We start from the raw sequence: 12433 nt of genomic DNA on the forward strand, positions 1-12433 counted from the left end.
GACAACAAATGTTGCTCGATCACCATTGTTGAGCCCAAGTCCATTGATTTATTGTAGTCATTACTTAGAGAAGGAAGAGATAAGTGTGAATGAAAGACACCCTGACTACATGGCATGGCAGTTATGGCTTGCTTTCTCACTTCTGTGTAATAAAAATAGGTGTTACACTTAGATTCATTGTAAGCACCCACAAATTTAGCAAATTGCTGTGAATATTTTTCTTCCTTTCCAAGCGTTTTGCACAGAATGCTTTGTTTGGAAAAGACCTCTAAGATTGTTGAGTCCAACTGTCTTTTTCTCTTAATAATCAAATAGAAACAGTTCTAGCATAATAATTGAGTTTAGGCAAAATGTCCTGCAAATATCTCTAAATTTCCTAATCATTGCTACTTTGTACAATACAAAAACCTAACATTTTTTCCCCAACATTACTGTAGAGTTTGTGTCATGTTACAGTATAGATAGCATATAATTATTTTGTATGCAATTATGTAATTTATAACTACTAAAATTATACTGTTTATAATATATAATGCAGAACTTTAATAATTGCACATGATACAATATAATTTATTAGAATGCAAATAATAGATTATTCTGCTATACAAACTACTATTGTATTGCACTATTCCCTAGTACATTATCTACACTTTATATAAGTTCTTCCCAGAAAGAGTGATTGGCCATTGGAATGGACTGCCCAGGGAGGTGGTCGAGTCACCATCATTGGAGGTGTTTAAAAAGAGACTGGATGAAGCACTTAGTGCCATGGTTTAGTTGATTAGATGATGTTGGGTGATAGGTTGGACTCAATGATCTCAAAGGTCTTTTCCAACCTGGTCTGGTATGGTCTGGTCTATTCTATTCTAGTCTATTCTATTCTGTTCTGTTCTGTTCTGTTCCGTTCCGTTCCATTCCATTCTGTGAGGTGTCCCTGCCCATGGCAGGGGGGTTGGAACTAGATGATCCTTGTGGTCCCTTCCAACCCTGACTGATACTATGATACTACAATACTACTCTATCCTATTCCATTCCATCCCATCCTATCCTATCCTATCCTATCCTATCCTATCCTATCCTATCCTATCCTATCCTATCCTATCCTATCCTATCCTATCCTATCCTACCCTATAATGTAGAGTTAGTTTTATATCATGATAAAATGCTTTACAACTTAATACAATACATATAATACATTTTATAATCTGTATTAAAGCATATTTACATGTATAATATGTGTTATCTTTTACATGTTAATAATTTATTTCTATGAACTTAATATGACATATTACTTACATATAAGTGTTTATGTGCACATACTTGGTGTGGGGCATTAGGAAATACTTACTGAGCATAGGATTTTTTTCTTCTCAATTTTTGTTTACTTTGCTAACTGGGCAATGACTGACAGACCTTCCTTGAAGTTCCCTGGTTCATATTGTTCCTGTACAGTGGTTCTAATTTCACAGTATCACAGTATCACAGTATAACTAAGGTTAGAAGAGACCTCGAGGATCATTGAGTCCAACCTATCAACACAGACCCCACGACTAGACCATGACACCAAGTGCCACATCCAATCTCCTCTTGAACGCCTCCAGGGATGGTGACTCAACCACCTCCCTGGGCAGCACATTCCAATGATGAACAGCTCGCTCGGTGAAGAACTTCCTCCTCACCTCGAGTCTAAACCTCCCCTGGCGCAGCTTGAGAATGTGTCCCCTTGTTCTGGTGCTGGTTGCCTGGGAGAAGAGACCAACCCCCTCCTGGCTACAACCACCCTTCAGGTAGTTGTAGAGGGCAATGAGGTCACCCCTGAGCCTCCTCTTCTCCAGGCTAAGCAATCCAGCTTTGATCCTGAATGAGTGGAATTTTACCCTGCATTGAAAATGAAGTCTTACTAAGAGTGTGATGCTTCACTAGCAGTGCTGGAAATAGATCACTGACTTCATATTTTATATTTCTCTGGCTTTTGGGCACATAGGCTGTGCTTGAATGGTTGTATCCAGATCTTTATCCTTTGTAATCATCTGCAAGTTATGAAATCTCACTTTATAAGCAGATGTCCATATGTGCATGACCTTATGTGTTGAAGTATTATATTTCTTATCTGTTTCCTTGTGTTACTTTCATCAGCTGCAGTCATCTGCAGTAATATGTCCAGTTTTGCAGTGTACAATTGTTTGCATATTTTTCTCTTTTCTGCCAAGGTCATTAAAGACAAGATGAAATGGGATTGTTTCCAAGATCCAATCTTCTATAATTTAGTTTTTACTTTCTAGGCAGAAGAATTCCTTTTCAGCACATCTTGGCTCGCCTTCTTCAGCCAATCTTCACCTCATTTGCATTTTTTGAGCCAAAATTGTCATAATATTCCATGTAGCACTGAGGCAAAATCTTTACCGAGGCATATTCACTTGTAAAGAGGGGAAAGGCAGGTGGGGCACGAAGGCTGCCGCTGAGACCAAAGTGGATATGGGCATGATCTGCATATAATTAACCCTGTAGATCTTAGAGTGTGAATACAATGGTAGTGTTTTGCCTTCTGAAGTGGCCTCTTTGATGATGTTACTGAAGGAAAGATATTCAGACCAGTCAGGCCATGCTTGTTCAGAAATCACAGCAGTAGAAAAGAATATCTGAGTACTCTGCAGTAGAAAAGAATATCTGCAGCTCTAAATGCAAAAGAAGAGCACTCATTCCTACCAGGAGTCAACTTCAACATACAAATCATTTAAGATGTCCAGCACAGCAGTGTTTACTAGCCACTGACACATGAGTTGCTCAAGATAATTAATGATTGTGGCACAAAACCTTAACTTTAAGAAGGATAAAACCAGAATCAGTCCATGTTTGTCCTCTCTTGAGAGTAATTTACATTTAATGTGTGTGCTGTTAAGTGGGAGGAAAAGCATAAAGGATAGCAACTGCCTGGTATTATTACTCAGGATCTGTTAAAAATTGTGGCTGTCACTCTGACTTCCAGAGGGTTCATGACTATGTGAATCCTAATATTCTTATCAGGAAAAATACATGTATTTCATCTGCACACCTGTGTAACTGGGCAGACAAGCAGCAGTTGAATGAATCATTGCTACAAGTGGAGAACAGTGCAGCACAAAAGATCCCTGTGAAAGAAATTAAAGTCACTGTGCGTAATGCAGAAGGATATATGGTCAAAAATTAGATTCTTGATCAAGGGAAATAGTGAGACATTTAAGCTTCCATTTAGATAAGTAAGAGTTGACCAGGACCTCTAAAAAAATTTGTATTAGTTGCTGTTCAGTGATATATTTAAAGTGATCTTTACAGATTCTTCCAAGTCTTGGAAGATTGATTATTTTGTTGATCAGTTTATCTTGCAACAAGAGGTTCAAGGCCACAACAAGGTCTGGGGGAGGTAACCTGATGCAACGGCCTTCCAGATCTTAAGAGAATCTCTACAACATGTCATTGCAACTGCCGCTTAAATTTGAGTGATTACAACAGAGTTAAAAAAAACCCTGCTAAGTAGAAATGCAACAGAGTAGAAATGCATATTTTGCAATAAGAGCACTCTTTCAGAGTAGCATTTAATTTCTTCTTAATTTCTCTGAATTTCTTGGCATCCTGGATATCATGTATTACTTACTTAGCCAAGTATCAAAAGTATTTATATTTGTTCAGCATAAACTTTTAAGTGGAATAGATCTTGTACTTTACAGAACCTAAGGCTTAGAAAACCAAGCCAAAAAAATCCTGCAAAGGGATAGGTTTAACAGCCAGCATCTGAAAGGTAGATCACAGAATCACAGAATCACAGAATCACCAAGGTTGGAAAAGACCTCAAAGATCATCAAGTCCAACCTGTCACCCAACACCTCAGGACTACTAAACCATGGCACCAAGTGCCACGTCCAATCCCCTCCTGAACACCTCCAGGGACGGCGACTCCACCACCTCCCCGGGCAGCCCTCTCCAACGGCAAATCACTCCTTCCATGGAGAACGTCTTCCAAACACCCAGCCCAAACCTCCCCTGGTGCAGCTTGAGACTGTCATAGAGTTAAAGGCTTTTCAATGTACACAGATCTATTTAACTGAAATCACTGAATTATGGATGATTCCCACTACAGTTGCTTGCTTCTGGGCCAGTACAGAGCCCAAGGTAATGTCAGTATTCATTCAAAGAGTGCTGATGCTTCATGTGGGCCCTTCTGCCTAACAAATATGTCTACTCCTGATAGAGGCAATACAATTTAGAACTTCATTTCTTACTTTTTCAATTAAAAAGTATGCATTAAAAGATTTCAGACAAATGCAGATATGCTAATGCCCCCAGTTAAGGAGATTGCCAGTTTGGTCACTTGGTTCTTATTTCTCCTTCTACAGAGCTCAAGTGTCAACTTTGCATTTCCAAGGAGCATGAATTAAAGCTACTTTTGCCAGCACTTCAGAAAAATATACTACATATTTCTGTCTCTTCTTGATAAGAAATACTTTGCTGTTAGCTAGTAGTGCTGCCCTACCTCTGATGTCTTGAGAGTAAAATGAGACTAAAAATAGTATGATTTGTAAAGTGAGGTGTCATCTGTCATGTTTGGAGCAACACACTTCGGGGTACTGAATGAAAACTTGTTTACAAATTGGATTTGTGCACAGCAGACATCAATATACAACCTTCAAGGCCAGCATCAGCTATGGACCTACTGTAACCCTGAACATACTCCTGGTTTTCCATAAGCAGTAAATAAATAATAATACAGCTATCAATGCTATCTGTCATGACTAATGATTCTCTCTAGGACAATAAATTACTGTATAATTCATATTATGCTCCCAAGTATCCATTCATCAAGTTCTGGGCAGCTCCAGCACTGAGTGGCGTGTCTCTCAATTGTTTCTCCTCCAATGTGGCATGTTATTTGAGGTCATAGATGTGTCTGAAATCTATTTAATTGGCATTACCTGTGAGGTACTGCTTGAAGTAATTTTTCAGAAGAATTGGTGCCACCTATACACAGCAGTTGCATTTGATGTGGAGATACTTCCCCAGACTCAAAAAGGCTCCAATAAATATTTAATGCGAGTACTTTGCTCAACAGGAATCAATTTGTTGGATCTGGCTTTTGCGCCCATTTCCCTAGTATGGGCAATTTGCAGAAGAGAGAGAAAAGCACCAGTCTGCAGAGAACTTACTGTTGGTGAATGAATACTTTTTCAGCCATCTCACACCCTCACAGAAAGTTGTACGTGGATCTTTTCCTTTCCATTTCATAAAGAGGCTTTGAATAGCTTTGCAGTGAAGTAACTGTTACGTATGGTTCTTCAAGTGAAGTGAATTACACTTAACTCTTCCTGTGAGAGCCAGTTCATTATCTTGAGTTGGTTGCTAGGAAACCTCCCTTTTAATCTGTCCATTCATTTGCTGAATTTTTATCTCTAAAGTAATGTGGTTCTTTCCGTGTCCAACCTTTTATTTTGAAGGCTTTGCACAACAACAATCTATAATGCGCCTGCATTTAAAGTGGAGCTCACAGTTACACAGTAAAGCACTTTCTTAACAGTTGCTTGTTTACTTCCACCTACCTCATCCATGGAAGAATTAAATGTTGGTTTTATTATTACACAGTTTATCACATATGTTCAGACTACAGACTCATATGTGGAAAAAATATGGGAACCCAGGAACCTTGAAACATTATTTTGTCTTTCTATCAATCCTAGCTTTCATTTTATCTGTTTCTAATGCTGCTCATTTTCCACACTGACAATCATACTTCCTTTCCACACTCCAACTGCAGTTCTGTGAATGTTGCCCCGATTCATCTTGTAAAGAGGGAGAAAAAGGCAAGGAAGTTCAAAATACTGGGTAGTCCATAGAGATGATGTGGCAGCTGGCTCTCAGTTCCTGCGCTGTAGAGGCCTGGGGGGCCAGAAAGGTTGGGAATTGTACCAGGGATTCAAGTTGCAAAGTCACCTGGACAATATGCAGTGAAACTTGTCTCTCTGTTGGGGAAGAATGTGTCTAAAAATGGCAGTGAGTCTATTACAAATGATCTGTATTCAAGAAAAGCTTAAATCAGTGGGAGAAAAAGAGTGGGTGAACACTGAAATTGTGGGAAAATTGTTATGCTGAAAGCCTAAGGGATGGGGGGGGGAGGGGTGTTGTTGGGTTTTTTTGTTTGCTTGCTTCCTTGTTTGTTTTACCATGACTAGGGGTTTAACAATGCTTGCTGGCCATCATATAAGTCTCTTCACAGTGAAAGGAGAAGATGCTTTCCTATATAGTGGTTTCTATACAGAAGAGAATGCCTGGGAGGGACAAAAACCTTGAAAAGTAAGGTCATATTCTGTATAAACTGAGAATAATAGAGCAATGGTTTGTTTTTAACTGGGACTGAGATTTGCTTCTAAAAAAGAACGACCCTGGGTGTTAGTGCTATCTTATTCTGGTTAAATGATTGTTTTTAATGTATGGGTGCTTTTGCAGCTAACAGACAGGTAAGGTGAATTCCTGACTCATACATTATTTGATTTAGCAAAACAGCCTTTGTTAATGAGATTCAGGCAGATTAAATTGAAAACTGATTTTACAGAGGATTCTTGATTTTTTTTTAAGATATATTTGATTAACAATGGAGTTTGGCTTTGGTAAATTCATCTAAAGCAAACTAATGATCATACAGAATAGCCCTATGGCAGCGTTGGTTTTGTACCATGAACAATAAATGAAAGATAGCAGTGCAACAAATTTCTGTTTAAATTATGTTGACAATTTATCTGTGCATTGTGATGGATTGTTGGCTGCAAGCCAACTTCTGTTCAGGATATGTTTAGGACAATTTGAGTGCAATTTCATGTAAATTCTAATGTTTGCATACATCAACCACTTGCCTGTTTACGGCTCATGATGCTTACAAATGGCAAATATTTAATCTGTTAAAAAAGCAGCAGGTTTCTCTGTTGATACAGTTATAATAAGATACTATATTCTGAGTCCTGCTTTATAATCACATAAGCAAATTTAGAACAAGGAAGATTAAATTACTGTTATTGGGTTTATTGTGATTAATAGCATGAGGTAGTATAATAATGGTAGCGTAGTGGAATCCAGGCTGATGCAGGTTGACTGAGGGGTACCTAATAACACACAAATTTCATTTCCCCCATCTATAAGAAGCAAAAGAGATGATTGTCAAAGTTTTGAGGTTTGTGTGTCCATAAAAATTATCCAGGGGAGTTGTGGAGCCTTCCAGTATTTTTGCACAGTCTGCATAGAGAAAGCAGAATAATGATAGGTTTGGGATGAGCAATGGCGTTTGGGAGAGGATGCTAGAAAGTGTTGGGTGGTTGGGAGTGGATAGGGAGCACTTTAATGTGTATCTGCAAATAAGTTTGATTGATGTCATTGAGAGAATGTGGAGGAAGAGATGGAGTAAAACAAGTATCAGATGTCAGGTAGCATGTTACCTACTGTGGTGGTTTTACGAAATTTAGGAGTTAAAGAAAGAAGAGAAAAAGCATTGAAAATGAGAGGGCATGAGAAAAAAGATGTGATATGAAATGGCAGGCTGCAAGACAGGGAGGCCTAGTAGACATATGTTGCTAAATTCATACTCTGTATCTGAGTGGTTGTCACCAGGAGAAGAAAAGGAAGACCTGTAAAGGGTGCCTGTAAAGGGTACTTAAGTACTTAAGGTCCTCCTGTTCAAAGATGTAGAGAGGGGAAAAGAGTATGGAGCTGCATAGACCATTTGACTGGAATGGTGTTGATAGTGCAGGATGAAGATGACAGAAATGGAATCAAAACCCATCTGGGATGTTTCTGCCATTTTTAGAAGACGTCAAAGAAGGAAGCATGATTCATGAGATCTCATCAGTGTGCTACATGAAGAATATTGTGACAGCCCTACATGAATAGAAATTTATTACTGGGGTCCATAGATCATGGCACACATCAACGCTAGCAAAGAAAGATACCTAGGTTGGAAATAAAAAAGGCAATGTGGAGAGAGAAAAGGAAAATGGAAAGGTCTTCCTGCTAGCTGGTTAGAAGGAGTAGTCTCCTCTTCTCCTCTTCAGGATCTCCCCAGTGCAGTAAATGGGGAAGAAAGATGATGACTGTTACAACCTTTTCTTTGGCATCTACTTAAAATTTCTATACATTAATATGATGGGAATGTGTTAATTAAGAGCAGTTGTGGCACCGTGATTGATTGTTATGCTTCTGAACACTTATATTGCTGGGTAATATTTATTAAGTATTCATCTCACTATTATCTACCTCACCTTGTTTTGGTTTACAAAACAAAGAAGTGGGCAGGAGGATGGGCTGAGTTTCAGGCCAATGGGAGTCTCTTCCTATAAGACCTCACTATAACAACATGATAGAGATTCGAGGTACAAGGCCAGGAGAAAAAACCCAAACCAACCAGGATGGCAGGAGTGTAAGAACTGCAAGGGAGAAATTCTACCAGGATGGGTCTGGAAGACACTGACACAGCAGCTCTTGAGAAAGGTTCCAGAGCTACAAGTGAAAAATAGACAGTAGAGCTGCAAATGGAAGGCCTTAGCATTAGGAAAGCTGATACTGATCAGATGTTCAGAAAGTCAGCTGTGCTATTACTTCTCAGATTAACTCTGTGCCAAGCAGTTAAATGATCCATCAGCTGCAAGTAAACATTGGAAAGAAGGGACTGTTATGAAATTCCTTTTATTTACCGTCAAGATTCTTCTCTATAAAATGTGTCTTGTAAACAAGGGAAGGTACAAAATGCCTTAGTAGAATAAACCAGTGTAAAAATTATCTTACTGTATTTTATGGCTTTTTAATTACAACCATTTTTTAGAGTAATTTTATGCAGTAATGCTGAGAGTCTTGCATGTTCCACCCTCCAAAGTAAAATTAAAGAGAGGAATTGCTACTTATCATCTCTCTCCTTACTTTCTAGTCGCAGCCAAAGGCACAAGCACTTGGGAACATCAGTAACATGTTTGATTCGAGGTAATATTTGGATGCCCCATTCCAACACAGCATGCAAGTATGTCTAAAAACTGAACTAGGTCACTAGGACTGTAAATATCCTGGAAGCTACACAAGGTAAAGTGCATTATTGGACCATGATCTAAATTGTGTTTAGATTTTGGGTTGTGGTTACCAGTCATAAAACAAGCATTTCAAAGTGTCTTAATGGGAAATCTTTATTCCATTTTGTCCCCTTTTATACCCATTTTGCACATGAAATTTGTATTACCAAAAGACAAGAACATTTATTTTCAAGCCGCTTCTGATCACTCAAGTATTTAACTGATGTAGCATGACAAATGGGCAAAACCTGGTAATGAGTATAGGGCTGAAATAGCTGGAGATTTGAATTGACAGTAATGGCTGTGTTCAGCCTCTTCCATCAGCAGGAAAGTGCTGCGACAAACAGTGAAACAAATTGATAGCGATGAGGTTGATATAGCAGCATTACCCTGAACAGAAATTCCCTGTGCTTAGAGGACATATTTTCTAAAAGACTTCAGACAACTGTTGGTGTTTTCCTCAGTGTGGGGAGGAGGGAGCTGTTAAATTAAAACCCCTGTTTAATTAGAATTGTTTGGTTTTATGTCTAATAAAAAGAAAAAGACATTATTATTAACAGCCTGCTGCTTTAATTGATTCCATGTAGTGTAGAACTTAGCGCTGCCTGATTAGAAAATGCTTGGGAAATTTTAACCTTATCTTGTAAAAAATGATTAAAGTACTGCAACAAGCTAAGGGGAGACTTGAAAATGTAAGGGAAGGCGCTAAGTTATGCTCTCATTCAGCTCCTAGCTTATCAGATTGAAGTCTCCAGTGCTGGACAGTAGATAATGTATTGTCTGGTATGCATCCAGTAGCCTTTTCTAAGTATCTGTAGATTTCAATGCACTTTCCTGTGAACAAATGACCACTGTAAAATATTACATGAGAAGTTGTGCTTATTGCTTCCCATGGTGGCAGTTTTAGTTAAGATCAAAGACCAAGAGGATATTGAGACTAAATGACTTTCCTGAGTCTGAAAGGCACATATGTAGGTTAAGGAGAGCGACACTAAGAGCAATGCTGCTGGTTGCCAGTCTGTGGATAACCACAATGAATCATTTTGCTTAGCTGCCATAAAAACAGTATTGGCTTTCAAACACAGAGTTGGAATGATGACAGTTGGCTGAAAATCTACTTGCAAAATCAGATGTCTTTAGCTAGAAAATGGAGACCTATGAGAGAGAATTAAGGTCAATACAGATCTTAGAAAATTCCAAATAGAATTTTGTCCAGGACTTCTGGACTAGGCATAAAGGACAGAAAATTAAAGTTACTCTAAGAAAAGCAAGTAGGTCTGTGTTTTCAGTTTTCAAGTGCCTACTGAGGTTGCTAGAAGGAAATCCTGTCAATTAGGTCTTCCATGAAGACTTGTTTCTATGAATTAGACAGACTACCCCTCACAAAGTCTAAAATGCTATTGAGTCTTTTGGGATGCAAAGGAAGGCTTTTCTAATGCAATGTAACCCTTTGCATTGCATTATTTTTCTCCTTCCAAGTGTACTGTGGAGCTGTGCGTACACAACATTTGGGATGTTTGTCTTTCCTAGAGTATGGTCTACAGCTCTCACTCTAGTGGAGTTTGGTCTCTTCCTTAATATTCTTTTCATGACAAGCTTTGTTCAACTTGAAATCCTTACCACACTTATCCTCTAGCTAGGCTACAGTGAAGTATCCAAAGTACCTAAATTGATATACATACTAAATTCTTGATAGCTCAGTAAATAAGAGCAAAATCACTTTCAACTTGTGTAAAATTTAATCCTCAGTGTGAAAAATACAATTTTGGTTGGGTGTTCTTTTTTGGTATAAAAGCTACAGATACAACTTCCAAAAAAATCAAAGCAATATGTGTTACTATGTCCTTTTCCTTTTAATTGTGGTTGGTAGGGAACATGCAGTTTCAGCAAATGGAAATTTATCTCCAGCCTGCATAGATGTTACTTTGGTAATAGCTTTTATAACACTGCATTAAGTAACAGAATGTTCATCATACTTAACACCAGGGTCTGCCACAGTGAAAGCATGAGCAGTGCCACCAGTAGTGAGAGGCTGATAATGGTTTTGTTGTGGAAAAAACCCATTCAAATAACGTTCAGTTTGTCAGGCTTTCAAACAAGTAAACTCCAAACAAACCTGAATGCTTTGGGTTTTTTTTGTCTGATGAAAGTATCAGTCTGTGCAGAACAAAATAGAAGTATAATTCTATAACTTCATGTACACAAAGGACATTATTTTTCGTAAATGTATTGCATTAAAAAGAATGGAATGGAATGGAATGGAATGGAATGGAATGGAATGGAATAGAATAGAATAGAATAGAATAGAATAGAATAGAATAGAATAGAATAGAATAGAATAGACCAGACCTGACCATATCAGGTTGGAAGAGACCTTCAAGATCATCGTGTCCAACCTATCATCCAACACCACCTAATCAACTAAACCATGCCACCAAGCACCTCATCCAGTCTCTTCCTAAACACCTCCTGTGATGATGACTCCACCATCTCATCGGGCAGCCCATTCCAAAGCATTCTGTTTAGAAAAAAAACCCCATGCAATTAAAAAAAACCCAACATTCAGAAATGTAAAAAAATAAAAGTGATGTAGATGGAATTTTATAAGATTTCAAGTTACTTTCTTTCTGCTTTTTCTTCTTAATCCTGTGTCTTTGTCAGACTGTATCACTTCTTTTAAATGGAGTAGGTGAAAAGAGGTTGTGTGAGAGGAAAAACAGAAGCTTTATCTTGCTTTCCCTTGGTACCTGTTCATGCTTTAGTTTGTAACAAAGTAAAGAAATACATTTTGATCCTTGTGGCCAATTTCACCTGCAGATGTGGTTAACAGAAACGAAGAGACACAATGGACAATGTTCCATAAATGAGTAGGTATGGGAATTGCAGGAAGTTTGCCTCAAACCACACAAAAAATCTTGCTGTAGTAGCATGGTCACCCCTTTCAAGTTTTGCATCACTCAATTGATTTATCTTCATTTTGAGACAATGCAAAAATCAAGATAGGCCTTTTAGTGAATGGAGATCTACTTTCAAAGAGAGAAGGATGTGTCATATCACGGATTCAGACAGTTTCAGTGGGGATTGCCCTAACTGAGTCATGCCTTGGTATCTTTTTTTCCCTGAAGTGTTTCTTGCCTCATCCCAGCTGTAATGGCTACTTGCAGCCATTTTCCAGTTGATCCAAGCACGCTCTTCCATCCTTTCTTTAGAGTGAAAATCAAAAAAAGAAATGCCTTGACTTTTAAATGAGTTAGGAATGAAGGTAAATGAAGCCTTTCTTGACTGTCTCTTGTATGATCAATCCTGTAAAGGAGAATGCAAATAGTCCAGTCTGAAAATACCAGGATCTGATGCTTCCTTCTGGT

The 12433-nt window shown here is 38.3% G+C and overlaps 1 protein-coding gene across 3 annotated transcripts in view; it reads right to left on the minus strand.

Annotated features, from left to right (window-relative positions):
- Positions 1 to 12433, minus strand: part of CNTN5 (contactin 5) — a 716457-nt gene that overhangs the window by 54324 nt on the left and 649700 nt on the right. The gene's annotated exons all lie outside the window — the stretch shown is intronic.

This window comes from Melanerpes formicivorus, unplaced genomic scaffold, assembly GCF_026170545.1.
Source record: "Melanerpes formicivorus ecotype bairdi unplaced genomic scaffold, bMelFor1.0.p_v2 SCAF_1, whole genome shotgun sequence".
Taxonomy (NCBI): Eukaryota; Metazoa; Chordata; class Aves; order Piciformes; family Picidae; genus Melanerpes; species Melanerpes formicivorus.